At 51.2% G+C, this 17,396-nt stretch overlaps 1 long non-coding RNA gene across 1 annotated transcript; it reads left to right on the forward strand.

The window, feature by feature from the left end:
* The first annotated feature begins 16,133 nt into the window (after positions 1-16,133).
* LOC121104346 lies at positions 16,134-16,714 on the forward strand. Its single transcript, XR_005836632.1, has 2 exons — positions 16,134-16,253; positions 16,419-16,714. It is a non-coding gene; the product is annotated as an uncharacterized LOC121104346 (long non-coding RNA).
* Positions 16,715-17,396: the final 682 nt, after the last annotated feature.

Genomic DNA, 17,396 nt, shown 5'->3' on the forward strand with positions numbered 1-17,396 from the left:
GGACACTCCAAAGCTCACGTTTTCCTACTCGGTGCTGGTGTGTTCACGTCCGTGCATCTCTTCTCGGGTAAGGTGGAATGGCTCCGCCCTTCGGGTAACCAGGGCAAGCTGCGAATCCTAACCCAGGTCCGGCCAGGATGGGAGGGTTCGGGGCAGTTTTCTTACTTCCTGCTTGGCTCCTCGAATCGTGGACCCACAGTTTCACATAAAAGTACAACCATTGAATCTCGAAAGGGATGTGGGTGGGGGGCGGACTCGGGACCCCAGAATATCAGAACTGGAACTGACCTCGGGATGGTCTGACCTACAGTTCAAATGAGACATGAGTCGCAGGGCTTTGCTCAGAGCCACTCACTCCTTCCCATTCAGGGCTTACCTCCTTCCCGCCCCCTTCCCCTATAGTCCCAGCCTCAGATGAGATGGCTTGAGATCTTTAAGGGAAGAGCTTTTGCTCGAGGGACTCAATGCTGCCCTCCCTCTTTGCTCTTAGGCCTCAGGCACACCCCCCCGCCCCCCGCTATGGCTCCTGGACTTCCAAGGCTTTAGGTGAGGAATATACACACACATTTGCTCCCAAGAAGTGAGAGTTCCACAGAGGCAAGCTTCAGCTCAGTATCAGGCCCTTTCTAGTGAGCTACATCTGTCCACAGGTGACATGGGCTGCCTTCGGAGGAAGGGAACTGTTCAAGCCTGGCAGGAGTAATGTAGAGTGAGACTGCACTCACAAGGTGACTTCTCAGCTACTTCCAACCCAAATAGTCAATGATTTAATGGAACTTACCTACCATGGAAGGGGCTTCCAGAGAGTCAGGACTTCTCTGGTACCCGGCAAGGGGGAGCGGCTGATGGCCTTCCCTCTGCAGTTTCCATTGCCTAACTTACACCAGGCCTCACTGGGGGTGGGGGGGTGTGTGTGGGGGAAGTAGGTCACATCTTAAATCTCCAGGTACCGTCAAATACCTGTCCCCCCCATGGTCCCTTCTTCGTGAAGACAGGGGAGGTTGTGGTGTGTATCAGCCTGTGTGCCTTAGTAGTGCTCATGCGTGCCTGGTTCTTCTGTTCCTACACACATACACGAAGCCTTTTTATATAACACCATATTAATGGAAATACTGTTCTTCCAAAATGAAAGCTGTTACAGAAGATCTGAATGATGCTTATGTAACTTTAAAAACTGAGTTTGGGTAGATCTTAATTCATTAACGGAAGGGGAAAGGGAGGAGTTCTTTTTTCTTTTTTTAAGACTATTTGAGAGAGAGGGAGGGAAAGAGCACACGAGCAGGGTGAGGAGCAGAGGGAGAGGGACAAGCAGACTCCGGGGCTGAGTTTGGAGCCTGATGCAGGGGCTCGATCTCACGACCCTGAGATCATAACCTGAGCCAAAATCAAGAGTGGAACACTTAATGGGATACTTCAATGTCCGAATGGAGCCACCCAGGTGCCCCAGGGAGGCATTCTTACGTATTTATCTCCCCTCATTGTTAAAAGATCACTAAACCAATAGGATTCTTAAAGGTAAATCTTCAATAGTCAGGGTGTGTGTGTGTGGGGGCCTTTTTGGGCCCTTCTCCCTGCCCCTTTGCAAGGTAGTTGGGTTGGAATGGTAGGAGGAAGAGTGCAGGCAGGAGCTGAGAATTGAGGATTGAGAGACACTGCTACCCCAGCTCTGTAGTGGTGGGCAGGACATTCCATCTCTCCAGGCTTCTGTTTCTTCATCCATGGAGACAGTCCCTCCCCCATTTATAGTTTACAAAGTACTTTCACATACACTCTCTGTCTCATTTAACCTCTCATTTCTTTGAGGCTGACAGAGCAATTTTATGCCCATTTTGTCAATGAGGAACAGGGTCTGGAAAGGCTAATCGACTTACCTAAGGTCTCTCACAAGCTTATTAGGAGGTGGAGGCAGGACTAGAATTTATCTTTAGACTTCTAAGACTAGAACTCTCGAACCTTTCCCATAGTCCTTTCCTATGTATAGAATGGAGGAAATACTAGAACCTCGTCACCATCTTTTCTTGCTAAGAACTCTAATTGCATCACCTCCTCTGGGAAGCCCTCCCAGATACCCAATCTCACATCAGGGCTTTATAGCCTTCTGCACACTCTCTTAGAGTGCTTAACATTTTGCTCTGCAACTGGCAGTTTGCTTATTGGCTTCCCAAGCAGAAGATGGATTGAAATTATTGAGACTAATGAATTATGTATTATTTATTAGTGTGTCTCTTGTACCTAGCGTGTTGCCTGTCACAGGGCAGGCAGCCTTATGTGTTTGGTGTATGAGTCTGACTCTATGTCTTAACCAGTGCTCTTTTGACCAGGAGTTCAGAGACCCATAGCAAGAAACACATTTCATATTATAAGATAACTAAAACAAGTTTCGTGGGACTGTATTTACCCTTGCTATGTACATGTGCTCTGATATTTTCTTTTCTTTTTTTTTCTTTTTTTTTTTTGATATTTTCTTTTTTAAGAGTACAAGCTTTTTTTTTTTTTTTTTAAGATTTATTTATTTATTCGAGGGAAAGAAAGAAGGAGGGCATGCATGTTGGGGGGGTGGGGAGCGGGGGCAGAGGAGAGACCCTTCAAGCAGACTCCCCACTGAGCACAGAGCCCATCTCTGGGCTCCATCTCACAACCCATGAGATCATGACCTGAGCCGAAACCCAGAGTCAGACTTAACTGACTGGGACACCCAGGCACCCCCTGATATTTTCTATTGTATTATATTTCATGTTTTCAAGGTGCTGGCCATGATGCCCTAAATTGATTTCATGACCCACTACTAAGGTAGTGACTTATAATCGGAACATCACTGCTTTCATCTCCCATCTGTTGTAGAGGCCTTCTCCGCATAGGGCCTAGCTGTCCCTAAGAGAGGCAGAGGAGACGGCACTCAAGTACCCATTGTTCAAGGTCAAAGCAAGGTTCATGTATACGAAAGTAGACAGAAGCCCTTCCAAGACTACAGAGAGGCACAAGGGGGCAAATAGAATCCAGGGTGGGGGCGGCAGATGAGGGAAGGTCCCTGAGAGTCCTGGTGGGAAACTTTGTGCCTTCAGAAATCGAAAGGTAGGGGCGCCTGGGTGGCTCAGTCGTTAAGCATCTGCCTTCGGCTCAGGGCGTGATCCTGGCGTTCCGGGATCAAGCCCCACATCAGGCTCCTCTGCTGGGATCCTGCTTCTTCCTCTCCCACTCCCCCTGCCTGTGCTCCCTCTCTCGCTGGCTGTCTCTCTCTGTCTAATAAATAAATAAAAATAAATCTTTAAAAAAAAAAGAAATGGAAAGGTAGAGTCAGCTTTCCTGGAGCCCGGAACCCCCAAACACAGGCCATGGGTATCTTCCTGCTCTGCTCCTAGATTATAGGTCTCCACCCGAGAAAGCTCGAGGTTACAGGGGTGGTGGAAGCGGAAGGTAGGTGGACAGTCCCACCTCTGCCTAAAACAGCCTCTTCAGTAACCTCCTGCCTCGAGGCCCGGGGCCGTTGCTGGCTGTGTGACTTCGGGTAGGCTGTTTAATTAGGTTTGAGGGTGACAGCTGAAGCCAGGGCTCTCTGGGCCTGACATCTCTCCCAAGAGAAAGCTCACCTACCTGCTTCATCCCTTTGCCTCGTCCTTCCCTCACCTGGAGGGCTGGTGAGAGGCAGTAGGAAAACAGAAGCACCCCCCCCACCCCGTCCCCATGACCACCAACTGCCAGAATATTGGGGTGGTGAGGGTGGGGCTCAAAGGAGCAGCTGTCCCCGTCTGTCTGTTGTAGCTGCTCGAGTTGGACCCGGTGTTCCTTTTTTTTTAAAGATTTTATTTATTTATTCGACAGAGAGAGACAGCCAGCGAGAGAGGGAACACAAGCAGGGGGAGTGGGAGAGCAAGAAGCAGGCTCCCAGCAGAGGAGCCCGATGTGGGACTCGATCCCAGAACGCCAGGATCACGCCCTGAGCCGAAGGCAGAAGCTTAACGACTGTGCCACCCAGGTTGCCCTGGACCCGGTGTTCCTAAGCCAAGCTTTGGGCAAGGGAAACAGAGCTGGAGGGGCTTCCTCCCAGGGCGATACATGCCGCTGCAGAACGCTGCCCCTTTCACCACAGAAAGTCAACACAGGGTTGGGCCACGGGAGACCTTTCATGACCTTCTGATGTCACTGAAATGTTCCATGTAAAAAAATGTTTATTCTTACTGCAAACGGAACACATCCATTTTCTTGGTTTCTCTGATTGTCCCTGCAGAGTCTCAGTTCCATTTGGAATTATAACTGGGAAGGTGGGGTCTCCGTGCCGGGGTTCCAGAGCCCTGTGCCCTCCTGTCACAAGGCTTGTTCAGGCCTGTCCTGGCTGCTCAGGGCAAGGTCCTGAGGGGGTGGTGGGGTGGGGTGGGTCGGGTTGAGGGGACAGGGGAGTGAACAGTTGGTGGCAGCACCAGATACTGGGGACTGGGGAGGAGCTAAGGGGGGAGTTATAGCCTCTCTGTCGAACAGCCTGGGACATCTGGGGCCTCAGATTTGGGGAGACGCATGCTGCAAGGTGCAGGCACGCTGATCATTCGAACCTACCACCTAGTTACTTAACCTTTGACTGCCTTCCTCAGGTTAAAACGGGGGTAACCCTCGCACCTTCTTCATAGGTGATCGTGAGAGTTAAATGAGACGATGTGAGAAGAGTTAGTGCCTGAACCACCGGCAGGCCTTCGGAACTATTACTCTCGCCACCAGCAACCTTCCCTCCAGGCCTGTTCCTTCTGCCTCGGCCCAGTTCCCCAAGCTAGAAGCCTGCGGTCACCCAAGACTCTTCCTCCCGGCTCACGTCCACCCCCAATCAGTCCTCAGGACCGGGGACTCTTCCCCTCCCAAGCGTTACTAGTCAGGCTTTTTCCTTCACATGCCCTTCTGCTACCTCAGGGGAGGCTGGCAACAGGTTCCTAACCAACCTCTCTCCTTCTCTAGGTCCCAAATTCAAATCCTAGCTCTCCTAGAAGATGCAGCTCTCATCCCGTCTGCGTGGAACTTTCAGGATGAAGCTCAGATGCTAGCTGGGCACAGATGGTCTCCAGGATCTGGCTCCTACTGGCTTACCTACCCCATCTCCTACATCTTCCACACACCCACCCGTGCTTCTGTCCAGGGGAACCGAACACCTGTGGTTCTTTGACACCCTTTGCCTGTCTACTTTTGCACACACAGTTCTCTCTGCGTGGATGCCTTGCTTCCTCTCTGTGGCGGACTCCTCACCCTATCAAATACATTTCAATTGCCACTTCTTCCTCAAATCCACCCAGGTCTGTCTGAGATGCTTCTCTGTGCTCCTATCTTCATTCTGGTGGTTTTGGTTAACCCCCCAGTATAAGTTCCTTGAGGGCAGGTACTATCCCCCCCATGCCTCTCACTGAGCCTGGCACATAGTAGGCTCTGTTGGAGGCCAGTTCCAGTAGGCATCTTCCTTCTTGCTGTACTCCTGGGCACTGAGCCAGGAAGGCTGGGAGGCAGGATGCCAGCACCCTAGGCACTTTCTCTACCACCCAGGAAGTGGGAGTCCTGGACCCAGAGTGGAGCCTGAGAGCCTAGCCGGCAGCACAGACACCGGAGCCTACTCGGGAGTCCTGTCTGCCCGGAACTTTGGAAACTAGACTGAAGCCGATAAAGGCTTGGTGAAACCAACAGACACAGCTCGCCCCGGTAGTAAAGAGCTCGTTGGGTGGACGATCCTGCAGCAGGTGGACCCTAGACCTCCCCATCCCACGGTCAGTGTACTCTTTGGGGTGGGCGCGGGGACTCCCGCCCCCCTCAATCCAGGTTCCTCTCAGGCACAGCCTCCCCCTCTTCCCCATCACTTAGTCCTAGGTGGCCACGTGACCTGCGCCCCCAGCAGCCACTAACCGCCCGGCTCCAGCCCTTCTAAATAGGGAAGCTACTCGAGCAGATCGAGCTTCTGGGCCGCATTTACAGGTTCCTTAGACGAAGCCAGACCTCCTCCTTCCCTCGCTCCCCACCTGCCACCCCCAACGCCCACGGCTGGCGCCGTGGGAAAGGAAAGAAGGGGCCCCTCCTGTGCCCCACCCCCAGCCCTCCAGTCATTTCTCCCGGGTGCGGCCCCTCCCTCCACCGCCGCTCTGGCGGCCCCTCTGGGGGCACAGCTTGGGTCACCGCATTCCAACCCCCTGGCGGCCCTTTGAGGTCACGTGGCACGCGGGGGGTGGGGTGGCAGGATGCTCCTGACCCAGCTTTCCAGGGTTGCAGATTCTGGTCCCTTCTCCCCGGACCTAGTGTAGGCCAGATTCGCTCCTGCTTCTGGAGCCCTGGGAGGGATGCACAGCGGGTTTTTACCCTCCAGGGCCAACTGTGTGTCTGGCCCTTGCTGAGCACTCGGGCTTCTTACCTCTAGCTCTCGCTGCACCCCAGGCCCGGGCCGCATACTCTTCCTAGGGGAGGACGCCAGCAGGGAGTTACCAAGGCATGGCAGGCAGTTCAGAGGGCCGGAACCTTGGCTCTTGGCCTGCGAAGTGGACAGGGAGGCGGGAAGACTGGGTGGATCCAATCTCTTAGTTTAGGACTCTATCCTTGTCAGGCAGGCCAAGTGAGGAGCTAACCGTGTTCCCTCTGGTTAGCCTGGGTTCCAGACCTCTGAGAGCTGTACTTTGGGTCTAGGGATAGGGAGGGAGACTAAGAGGAGATTGCTTTCTTTCTGGGCTAGTCCCTGAGCTGCTTACTCCATTCTGGAGCCAACTCAGAGAGTTAGAAAGCCCTGTCCTAGAACTGACCCTGGTCACATCAGGGGGCCTTGGCTTCCTTTTGGGGTTGAGGTGGGAGTGAGTGGATGGGAAGGTGAGGTACCGGCCACAGCCACGCTGCTTGCGAGGTATGACCTTGTAGGAAGGAGAGTAGATGGTGAATGGAGATGGCAGAAGGGAGCCCTATTTTGGATGGAGGAAGAGGTCTGCATTTTTTTGGTGAATCATTAACTCACTTATTGAAATATTTATTGAGCCCTTACTAAATGTTGGGTCCTGCATTCAGCCATTTGCATAATCATTGACTTGCATAATCATCAGCCTGTCCAGGGGCTACAGTGAGGAAGACAGGATTTCTGCCCTCATAGAGTTTACAGCCTTGTGGGAAGGCCAAAGCGTAAGGGGTATTCACAGTGCTGAGAGCGTCAGTGGGGCAGAGGGGCCGTGGGAGAGAGGAGCACCCAGCCCCGATTAGGTGGGGAAGGAGGCTGGCTAAAGAGAAAGTGTCAGAGGCCTGAGGTATAACCATCCTTAATCTGTTGGGCTGAGAGAAGAGAAGGGAAGAATGAACAGCCTTCCAGGTAGAAGGCATAGTGCATGCAAAGTCCCAGAGGCACATTCTGGAAACTGCCAGTGAAGCAGGGTTGGCACACAGCCACTCGGTTGCTGGCTGACAAAAACAGGAGGAGATGGAGAGATTGCATTTGGGAGAGGCAGAGGGCTGAACTGATAAAGAATGCTCCCAGGGAAGGTGCCCCTTGGAGTCCACGCAGGGTCCTGTGGGAGCGCGACAGTGGGGGACGTGACAGCTCCTTTTCTAGTTGCTCTATAAAATCAATATTTATTTTTATCAAGATACTACATACACACAGCTTAAAAAATCAAATAGTTCTAAAGGGCTGTAACAAAAACAGAAGTCCCCTGGCCTTTTTCCCACTCTTTATCCAACTCCCTAAGGGCAACCACTTTCAACTGTTTTAGCTGTTTCTTCTGGTATTTCCTTCCTTATTTCTAAGTAATCTATGCGCTACCTTCTGGATTCGGCCAGCTCATTTGCGGACTTCTCGTTTTGGTAGACGAGGATTTTGATTCTTGCTCCCCTCCTCCCCTGCCCCACCCCCTTGACGTTTAGATCATAATTTATGTTAAATCCATGCTCCGCGATTTCATTATTGACTTTGAAAATATTGTTTACTTTTGAGGCAAGTATTCTGGTTACATTTCCTCTTCTAATGTAACTTTTTGTTGTATGCTCTGTTTACATTTCCTTTCTTGTACAACTTTCTTGTTTTTCCTGGAGTTAATTGCCTCATTTTTTTCTTCGCTTGGTTTTCTTTGAATCTCTGGCTCTGTCTTCCCACACCCTTCAACAGTTCTGTAAAACGCCTTCTCAGTACAATTTTGCATATGGCCAAACCTGTCATATAATCTTACCGGTTCTGTTTTGTTTTTCCTTGGAGACATTTGTCCTGGGGAAACGCATCCTTCCGCTCTTCCCTGGATGCACTGCTCTCGAGGTCTGTAGCCTGTCACCCTCGGACTTCCCATTGCCAGTAGTTAAGAATTCCCTTTGCCCTTTTTCCTCTTTCAAGGACTCCGTGTCTTTCTTTCTCTGTTTCCTTCCTCGTTTGGATGAAACACATCCTCCAGTAGCTTCTCGAGGCAGTGCCTGGGAGGTGTAACATGTTAGAGACTTTTGCATACCTGAAATGGTTTCATTCCCACCCTCCCTTTTGCTTCAGAGCTTTGGCTGGGTATAGAATTTTAGGTTGAAAATCATTTTCCTTCAGAAATTTGAAGATATCGCTCCTTTGTCTTGCAGCTTCGAAAATTTTGCCGTTGAGAAGTTTCACGCTCTTTTGATTCCCGAGACTTTGAATTCATCTCCCTCCCCACCCCGGCTTTTAGGATTTTCTCTTTTATCTCTGCTATAGTAAAACATCATAAGGTATGGGCGTGCGTCATTTCTCCTGGCACTTGATAGGACTCTTTAACTGTGGTTTTCCGAGAGTAGTCCCCAGATAGCCGCGTCAGGATCGCCTGTGGGCACATGGTAGGTATCCATGCACATCGTGAGCCCCACCCCACGTCTAAGGAATAGAAACTCTGCTTAGGTCCGAGCAACCTATGGGGTGGTGGTGGTGTTACTGTTGTTTTATTGAGGGTAATTGACATATATATATGTCACACACATATAATTGACATTTTTTTTTTAAGATTATTTATTTATTTATTTGACAGAGAGACAGCCAGAGAGAGAGAGGGAACACAAGCAGGAGCAGTGGGAGAGGAAGAAGCAGGCTCCCAGCGGAGGAGCCTGATGTGGGGCTCGATCCCATAACGCCGGGATCACGCCCTGAGCCGAACGCAGACGCCCAACAACTGAGCCACCCAGGCGCCCCTAATTGACATGTTATTGACATAGCATGATATTAGTTGCAGGGGTACAGCCTAATGGTGTGATATTTGTACACACCATGAAATGGTCACCACACTAAGTCTAGTCACCAGACACAGTTACACATTTTTTTCTTATGCTGAGAACTTTTAAGATCTACTCTCTTAGCAACTTTCAAATATGTGACACAGTATTATTAAGTGTGGTCACCCTGCTGTACATGCGTCCCTGCGACTTACTTGTTTTATAACTGGAAGTTTGTACCTCTTGACTCCCTTTACCCACTTGGCCCACTTTCACCTCCCGCCTCTGGCAGACACCAAGTGTGTTCTCTGTGTCTGTGAGCTTGGGTTTTTGTTTGTTGTTTAGATTTCATATATAAGTGAGATCAGACAGTATTTGTCTTTTTCTGTCTGATTTATTTCACTTAGCATTACGCCCTCAACGTGCAGCTATGTTGTCGCAGATGGCAAGATTTCCTTCTTTTTTATCGCTGAGTAATATTATATATTAATATATATATTTATACATATAATCTGTGTTTTAACAAGCCCTCCAGGTATTTTTGTGCATGCTAAGGTTTAAGAACCTCTGTTTTAACAACTTATATCTTTACTTCTGGGAATTTATTATTTCTTCAAAATGCAACTCTTATTATTTGGCTACTGGACTTCTTGGATTGATCCTTTAATTTTCTTATTATTTCTCTCTTATTGGCCATCTCTTTTTTCTATTTTCTGGGAGATTTTATTAATGTTATATTCCAGTCCATTTATTTACTAAGTATGTTGTCATGAACTTTTTTCCCTCTCCTTTCCTTTTTTCTTTTCTTTTTCTTTTCTTTTCCTTTTCCCTTTCATTCTCTCTCTCTCTCTCTCTCTCTCTCTCATTTTCAAGAGTGCTTTCATGTTCCCTGTTTTTTGTTTCCTTTTCCTTTTGAATGGCTTCATGTTCTTGGTTCTCTGGACGCATGTAGTGTCTTCTCTCTGAGGATATTAATTTGAACTGTTCTCTCTATATTGTTTGTTTCCTCCAATTTCGCATGTTCTGTTGTTTTGATCTGTATCACATTGGAGACTTTGCATAGAGGTCTGGTCTTCCTTGGCCGTCCGTTCATACGGACGGGGTGGCACTGGGCACAGCTGGAAGTTCTCCACGTGGGCTCACGGTAGGGCAGTCAGGGGGCTGGCTGGGCTGTTTCACTGGGGAGCCCCCATCGTCAGTATCAGTGGCCCAGTTTGGTTTTTCCAGAGTAGGATCCTTTGGTGGAGTCTCCCGGTCGAAGGCTGTGAGGCCACCTGCGCAGAGTCGTGGGGCTGGGGGCAGCGTGCGAGCGGGGGGCAGCGCGTGGCTGGCGGGCTGAGTAACGCAGTTCAGAAAGCTGCCTTTCGCTCAGCGTTTGTTCCCGCCCCTCCTTCCCACCGCCTCCCCCCGGGAAGTTGAACATCTCCAGAATCCATCTTCCTGTTTCCTGTGTGAGTGGGGAAGGGGACACAATAAGTCATTTGATTGTGTTGGGTACAGCTGACTTTTCTGACTATCGAATTGCTCTTGCTCTTTAAATAGATCTTTGAGCAGGCCCCCAGGTTTTAGACCCCCGTCTTCTAGTTTACTTGCAGCTTCCAGTGCCCAAGCTTCTCGGGGGTTCTGAGGGAAGAGACAGCTTGCTTCCTTTTTTTTTTTTTTTAAGATTTTTGAAATTTATTTGCAGTGGGGAGAGTACGATTAGGGTGGAGAGGGGCAGAGAGGGAGGGAGAAGCAGACTCCCCGCTGAGCAGAGAGCTGGCAGGACACTGCAGGGGGCTCCATCCCAGGACCCTGGGATCCTGACCTGAGCCCAAGGCAGACGCTTAACCAGCGGAGCCCCCAGGCGCCCCGTCAGCTTGCTTCTCCTGGGAATATGCCCCTGCACGTTTCGGGCCTGCCTTTCTTAGCCATTTGCCACTTTGCATCCACTTTCTGTTTTCATACGATGTACTTTAGGATTTTAAATGTCTCCTAGTTTGGTTAAAGATGGAGTTTGGGTTTCTATTTCTTATTCTCCATGTCATTTTGGGGGGTTAATTTATGAGGGGAAAAAGGAGATGGGAAGAGCTTTGCTCCACCATCTTGTGACCAGCAGTCTGAGCCGTCTTCGTGAGGTAGGGAATAGTGATGTCTGTGACCAGCACTCCTGCTCCGGCTGACAAAGGGGGGGCGGGCTATCTGTAGGAGAAAGGTGAGCCGGGGGAAGAGGGGAGCTTCGGGAGCTTAGAAGAGCTGCTCTGGGAACTTGACTGGAAACCCGCCAGAGGGGACAAGGATTACTGGGGCCCAGGGAGGTCTAACTGAGGTGAGACAGTGAGAATCAGTGGAACAAGGATGGAGGTCGTGAGCAGTGGGGAGTAAGCCCCAGCTCACAGGAAGGACGTGAGAGGGGTGGGGGACATTCTAGAACCAGAGAAAGGGGCAGCAAAGTGGCTGGCTTTGAGGCAGGCCATTAGGCAGAAGAAGATAAGAGACGATTGACGACCACTAGTCAGACGTTGATGGTGTGCCGGGGACCGGACCAAGTTCTTCAAAGCGGGCTCCATGGGAGCAGTGGGAGTCAGGCACTGAGAGGAGGAAGGAAAGGAGTTGAAGGTCCCAGCTGGAAGTTCTGACTCTCAGACTGGGGGACGGGGCAGGTCTGAGTGACGCTGGAGTCTTGGGTCCAGAGGAGGGAGAGCTGCTTGAGAATAGAACCACGAAGCTGCGTGTCCCCGAGGAGGGCGAGAGATGAGCTGGGGAAAATGGCTGTGCACTTGCTCAGGTCTTCTGAAGGGAAGGCAACGGGTGGGAGAGGCCAGTCATCGAGAGGCATGGCCCCCTGGACACCAAGGAAGGAAAGGATTTTAAAAAGGGAGGGTGGTCACTTTAGGCCACTTTAGTACGTACTGAGCATCCATTGAGTGCCTTCCCCAGGTCACAGAGCCTGGGGACACAGGCGTAGTCAGCTCACCTGAAATATTCAGCCTCTGGCTCTGAGCTCTAACAACCTAGGTTCAGAACCCACCAGCCATTTCCCAGGGTCTTAGGGCCATCTCGCCTCTTCTTCTGTGTGACCATTCTATGTCATGGATGTGTGCTGACGTCACCCTCCTGGCCACGAACACTGCTCCTGTCACTCGTCACTGCATAGCCGCAGATCTGCATCAGCCAGAACTCTGTGGTCACAGGCCACAGAAACCAACGCTGGCTAACTTAAGCAGGAAGACGGTTGGAAGGTTAGCAGGCAGCTCATGGATTCAACGGCACTCCCTTCCTTTTTCCTGTGCCTTGATTTTGTTTCTGAATGTACATCGCTCTGTCCCCAGGGAAGGAGACCCCCCTGTCAGCCATGGGAGAGGAGTGTTGATAAGTCTAGGCAGCCGGTCAGGGGGCTTCTGCCCCCTCTCAGCACCTGGTTTAGGTGCAGGCATGTGGGGCAGCCCTGGCCAAGGAGACCTAGGGGAAGTCCGCTGGGCCAGGGGCCCTGACAGAGCCACAGGCTGGCTGGAAGCTTGAATGGAACCTTGACTTTACCAAAGATGGAATTAACCCTCTCTGCCTCTTGAAGAATGAGACACTTGCTCATTGTCTAAGTCACTTTTGCTTGGTCTTCTGTGGCTTTCAACCAAAGGGTCCCAACTATCACATAAATACCAAGTATCTTCCCTGGGTATTTGGTGGGGTGACTGAGGGGAAAAGAAGCTGACGGCTGAAAGGGTAGCATTAATCAGATTTCAAAATAAAGGAGGCCAATACATCTTTTGGAGACACAAGAATTACCTAACAGTTGACAATGGATGGAAGATGCTAGAGAGAAGGGAGAACAATTCAGGGAGGAGGTCACCACTCATTAAGTAGACACTTGCTGCATACCGGGCACCGTGAAAGGGGCGAGGATGAGGATAATGATGAGCAGAAGACAAGATCCCCTGCCGTCGTGGAACCTTCAGCCCAGGTGTGGTGGGGAGGACACTGAGTGTGCAAATAACCAAATAAACAGGATAAGATAATGTAGGTAATTTTAAGGGGGTAGTTAATTTTGATAGATGGTAGTCAAGGTAGAAGAGGAGACCGAGGGAGAATGAGCCAGCCATGTGAATAACGACAGAAATTTCCCGAATGTTTCAGGGTAGCAGTTGGCTCTGTCCTGGCCGAGAGTTCAGTGCGCTTTCCAGAAAGGGAAGAGGTGGCAGTAAACTGGCCTCGGAGGCTCACGTGGGCCGGGAGCGACAGAGTAGCAGGAGACAGCCCCTGTGGCAGGACAGGCTGGGAACCTTAGGTGTCACTGACTTCCTAGAGGCTGGAAAAGTGTGAATGGAGTATCTGCAGGGCAAGCCCGTGGGTTGAAGAAAAGACACTTGGGGCCAGCAGATGACCCTCTGGTCTCCGAGGGCCCAGCTACTTGCTGTCTCCCCTTGCCCGTCGAGTCTGGACGTCCAACCTGTTCCCCTGTTTTACCATGTCTTAATTTGGGCTGCCGTCACAGAGTGCCATAGACTAGGTGAGAAATGTATTTCTCACAGTTCTGTGGCTGGGAAGTCCAAGATCAAGGTGCTGTCAGTTTCGGTGTCTGGTGAGGGCCTGCTTCCTGGTTCAGAGATGGCCGTCTTCTGTCTGTGTCCTCACATGGCAGAAGGAGCGAGAGAGCTCTATGGGGTCTCTTTTATAAGAACGCTAATCCCATTCCTGAAGGCTCATGACCCAATCACCTCCCAAAGGCCCAGCCTCCTAATACCATCACACTGGGGTTTAGGATCTCACATTCAGGCCATAAACAACAGCTCAGCCCGATCAATGAGCACCTCCAGCGTGTTTGTGTGGCTTTTGCTGGGTGTGTGTGTGTGTGGGGGGGTGGATCCCACAGCAGAAAGATCTGGCCTCACGGAGCGGAGCGTGCTGGTCAAGGATTTAAGAGTACTCCATATGAAACAATTAGAAAACAAGTTATCAGCAGAAAATCCAGGACACCCCATAGGGTCATAGACCATGGGTGGCCCTGACAAGACCCTCACTGCATTGGTCACAACCTCTTAACCTAGCACCAGTAGCCCTCCTCTCTTGGCCCACTGCTCCCGTCTTCCCCTAGGGCTAATAGTGGCCTATTTCTTACTGAGCCCCCCACCCAGGCCCCTTGAGGGGTAGTTCATCCAGTTGGAGCCTGACACATGATTTCTGCTTATTCGGTGCTGCCTTCCTCTAGTCTCCTAGGGATGTGAAGGAGGCGGAGGGAGGGACCAGTCAACTGGACCAGGGCTCCTTTGCCCAAAGGTGACGTTGCCCCAGTGGGCTCTTCAGGGACCAACCCAGCACAAGGTCCTAGTTTTGGGGGTCCTGTAGCTGAACAAGAGAATGCCGATTGCATACCATGTTGGTCTGTTGAAGAGGCGGACCACTAGCATTTGTCGTGTATTATCTCATTAAATCCACACAACAAACCTAGTAGAGGGGGACTTTCTTCGACTTCACAGTTGAAGAGACTAAGGCACAGAGAGGTAAGGTCACGTGTCCTCGTCAAACCACTAGCAACAGGTGCAGCCAAGATTCGAACCCAAGCAGTCTGACTGCAGCATCCCGGGGTGACGCCATTGTACGTGCTGCCAAACCGGCTCATTCTAGGAATTTCCCTTCTTGCCACAACATTAAGAACCGAGCTGGAGGCCATTCTGCGTGAGGACCAGCTCCTCTCCTCCCTGTGTGAAGAGAGGGAGTTGGGATCCAAGAGAAGAGGAATTCCAGAAAAGACACTGCCATATTGGCTAGTTTTCCTTAATGCTCCCCAGGCAGGGAGCTCTGACTTTTGATTTGCCAGGTGTGTCTCTGTTGTTCTAATTCACACCAGAGTCAGTCTTCCGCCAGAGCCCTGCCTGTAGCCGCAGTCCCCAACCCCGTGGCTGGGGCCAGTTCTCTGGGAGAGCCAGAGAGGACAAAGCAAGAACCAACCAGGGGTGGCGTTTCCTGTGATGATGTTCCCTTTGCCTCATCTATAAAAAGCTCCAGTGTGATCTATCCCATCCACGGTGGAGTCCAGGGTGGCAAAGTGTGCGGGAGGAGGAAAAAATCAAGCTGAAACAGCTCCTCTTTGCCTCCCTGGATTCTCTTCCAAAATGCTGTCAGCACTGCCAGTTGGAAAATATTTTTCTCCCTCCCTTTGTCTTCTTTCTTATTTAAAAAAAAAAAAAAAGCCATCTGGTGTCAAATTCACTCCTGGCACATCATAAAGGGTAGCACTAAAAATGTCCCTGAAAAACTAAAAGCAAAACCACAGCAGTACACATGGGATTTAATCTCGGCATCCTAGAATTTCAGAGTGGCCAGGGGCCTCGGGGATCCAACCTTTCCCGGTACACAGGAGGAAACTGAGGCTGGGGGGTGGGGTCAGTCTCTCAAAAATGTGTCTTGAGCGCCTACTGTATTCACAAGGCACTCTTGGGCGTGGGAGACCCATCGGGAACAAAAAACCCAAACTCCCTGCGCCTCGGAGTCTTCAGTGGGCGGTTCTTGCCCGGGCCTGGGGCCTTCCTCGGCCCCGCGTTCCCCAACTGCCCGGGGGCGGGCGCCGGGCTCGGGCCATCGCAGCCCCACGTCGCACCAGCGGCCGCCCCGTGTTTGTCACCTCCAGGCCGCGGGGCGTCGGCGGCGCCGCTTCCCAGGCCGGACCGCTGTTTACATTTGGGCGAAGTTCGCCGCGCGCCCCGCGCGGTCCCCGGCAGCTGTCGCCGTCATCTCCGGCCGCTTCCTCTCGCCGCCGCTTTGGCTCCGCATTCCTCAGGATTGAGCAACAACTTTCCCCTCCGAAGGCGGCTGGGCCGGGGCCAGAGGGCGCGGCCCGGAGCCTCGGATGCCTCCCGCGGCACCAAGGCGCGGGTCTCGGGGCAGAACGCGGCGGGGGTCGCGCAGTCCCTGCGCTCGGGAGCGGAGGCTGCCAGGGGTGGGGGTGAGGGCTCAGGGCCCAGCGCAGCTCTGAGTTCCGCCCGCTGTGGCAGGATTGCCTGAGCACTGGAGTCGGTGCGTGGGCCTGATCCTGGCCTTGATCGTGGAGCTGGTGGCCCTGCACGGTGTGAGCACGCAAATTTTGCTTCGAGTTTCTCTGCCAATTCTGAGGATTCTTTGACGACGGAGAGAGGAAGGTTTGTAGAAACTACAGAAGAGCGGTCCTAACCTAGTTCTTGGCCTGAATGCAAATATTTACAACAATCATATTAATACAGGCCCTTGAACTAGACTGTCATGCATCCTGAGCGACAACGTATTTCTGGGACAAAGTTGGCTTCTCACTATTTCCCTTATTTTAGGAAGTAGAAAGCCCAGGCCTGTAGTTCCATGACTGATTAGAAGCCAAGGAGTTAGCCCAACTGAGCGCCCTCTCTGGAGCCACCTCAGGCTTGCTCAAGCAAAGCCCTTCCTGCACCCTGATGTGACCTGAGTGCTGGAGCCCGAGGAGGGGCTGTGAGTAGGTAATATTAAGCTCTCAACCCACTAAAATATAAGCCCCAGTGGGGATTTGGCTATTTTGTTTACTGCAGTATCCCAGGGTCTGAAAACAATGCTTGGCACATAACAGATGTTCAATAAATACTTGTTGAGTGGATGAATGACTCTGGTAAAGGTCCTCAGGTTCCTAAGAATGAAACATGTATCCTCCCTTCTTGCCCCTTTACCTTCCATTGAAACTCATGCTTGCTTTCTCTTCCTGCCTCTTAAATCTTGAGCTTAGGTTTTAAAGTGTGTGTGTGTGTGCGTGCGTGCGTGTTTTATTTTAGTTCATTTGGAATAATTTTAGGCTTACAGAAAAGTTGCAAAGATAGTATAAAGAGTTCCCATATACTCTTCGCCCAGCTTCCCCCAAAGTTAATATCTTACATCACCCTGGTACATTTGTCAAAACGAAGAAATTAACATTGGTGCAATACTATTACCCAGACAACATACTTTACTTGGATTTCATGTTTTTTCACTCAGATGCTTTTTCTGTTCCAAGCCCCAATCTGGGATATCTCCTTGCATTTTGGGCTGGAAGCCTTTTAATGTGTAATCTAGATCTCATCGTGTAGGGTCTCTCTCCTTGGCAATAATGCAGGAGACAGAGTCCCTGGCATTGGACTGAGCTTCCTGTCCTGGGGCCTAGCAAACACCTTGAGCCATGGATTTCCTGAGAGTGATATTAAGAGATTCCTTCTGGGTCTCCTTGCGGGCTCTGGGAGCGTCTGGTACAAATCCAGACCCAGAAGCCTGCCCTGGGTCTCCCCTCTCTGCCCGCACACCCCCCCCAC

The sequence above is a fragment of the Ursus maritimus genome, unplaced genomic scaffold (genome assembly GCF_017311325.1).
Source record: "Ursus maritimus isolate PB19 unplaced genomic scaffold, ASM1731132v1 scaffold_21, whole genome shotgun sequence".
Taxonomy (NCBI): domain Eukaryota; kingdom Metazoa; phylum Chordata; class Mammalia; order Carnivora; family Ursidae; genus Ursus; species Ursus maritimus.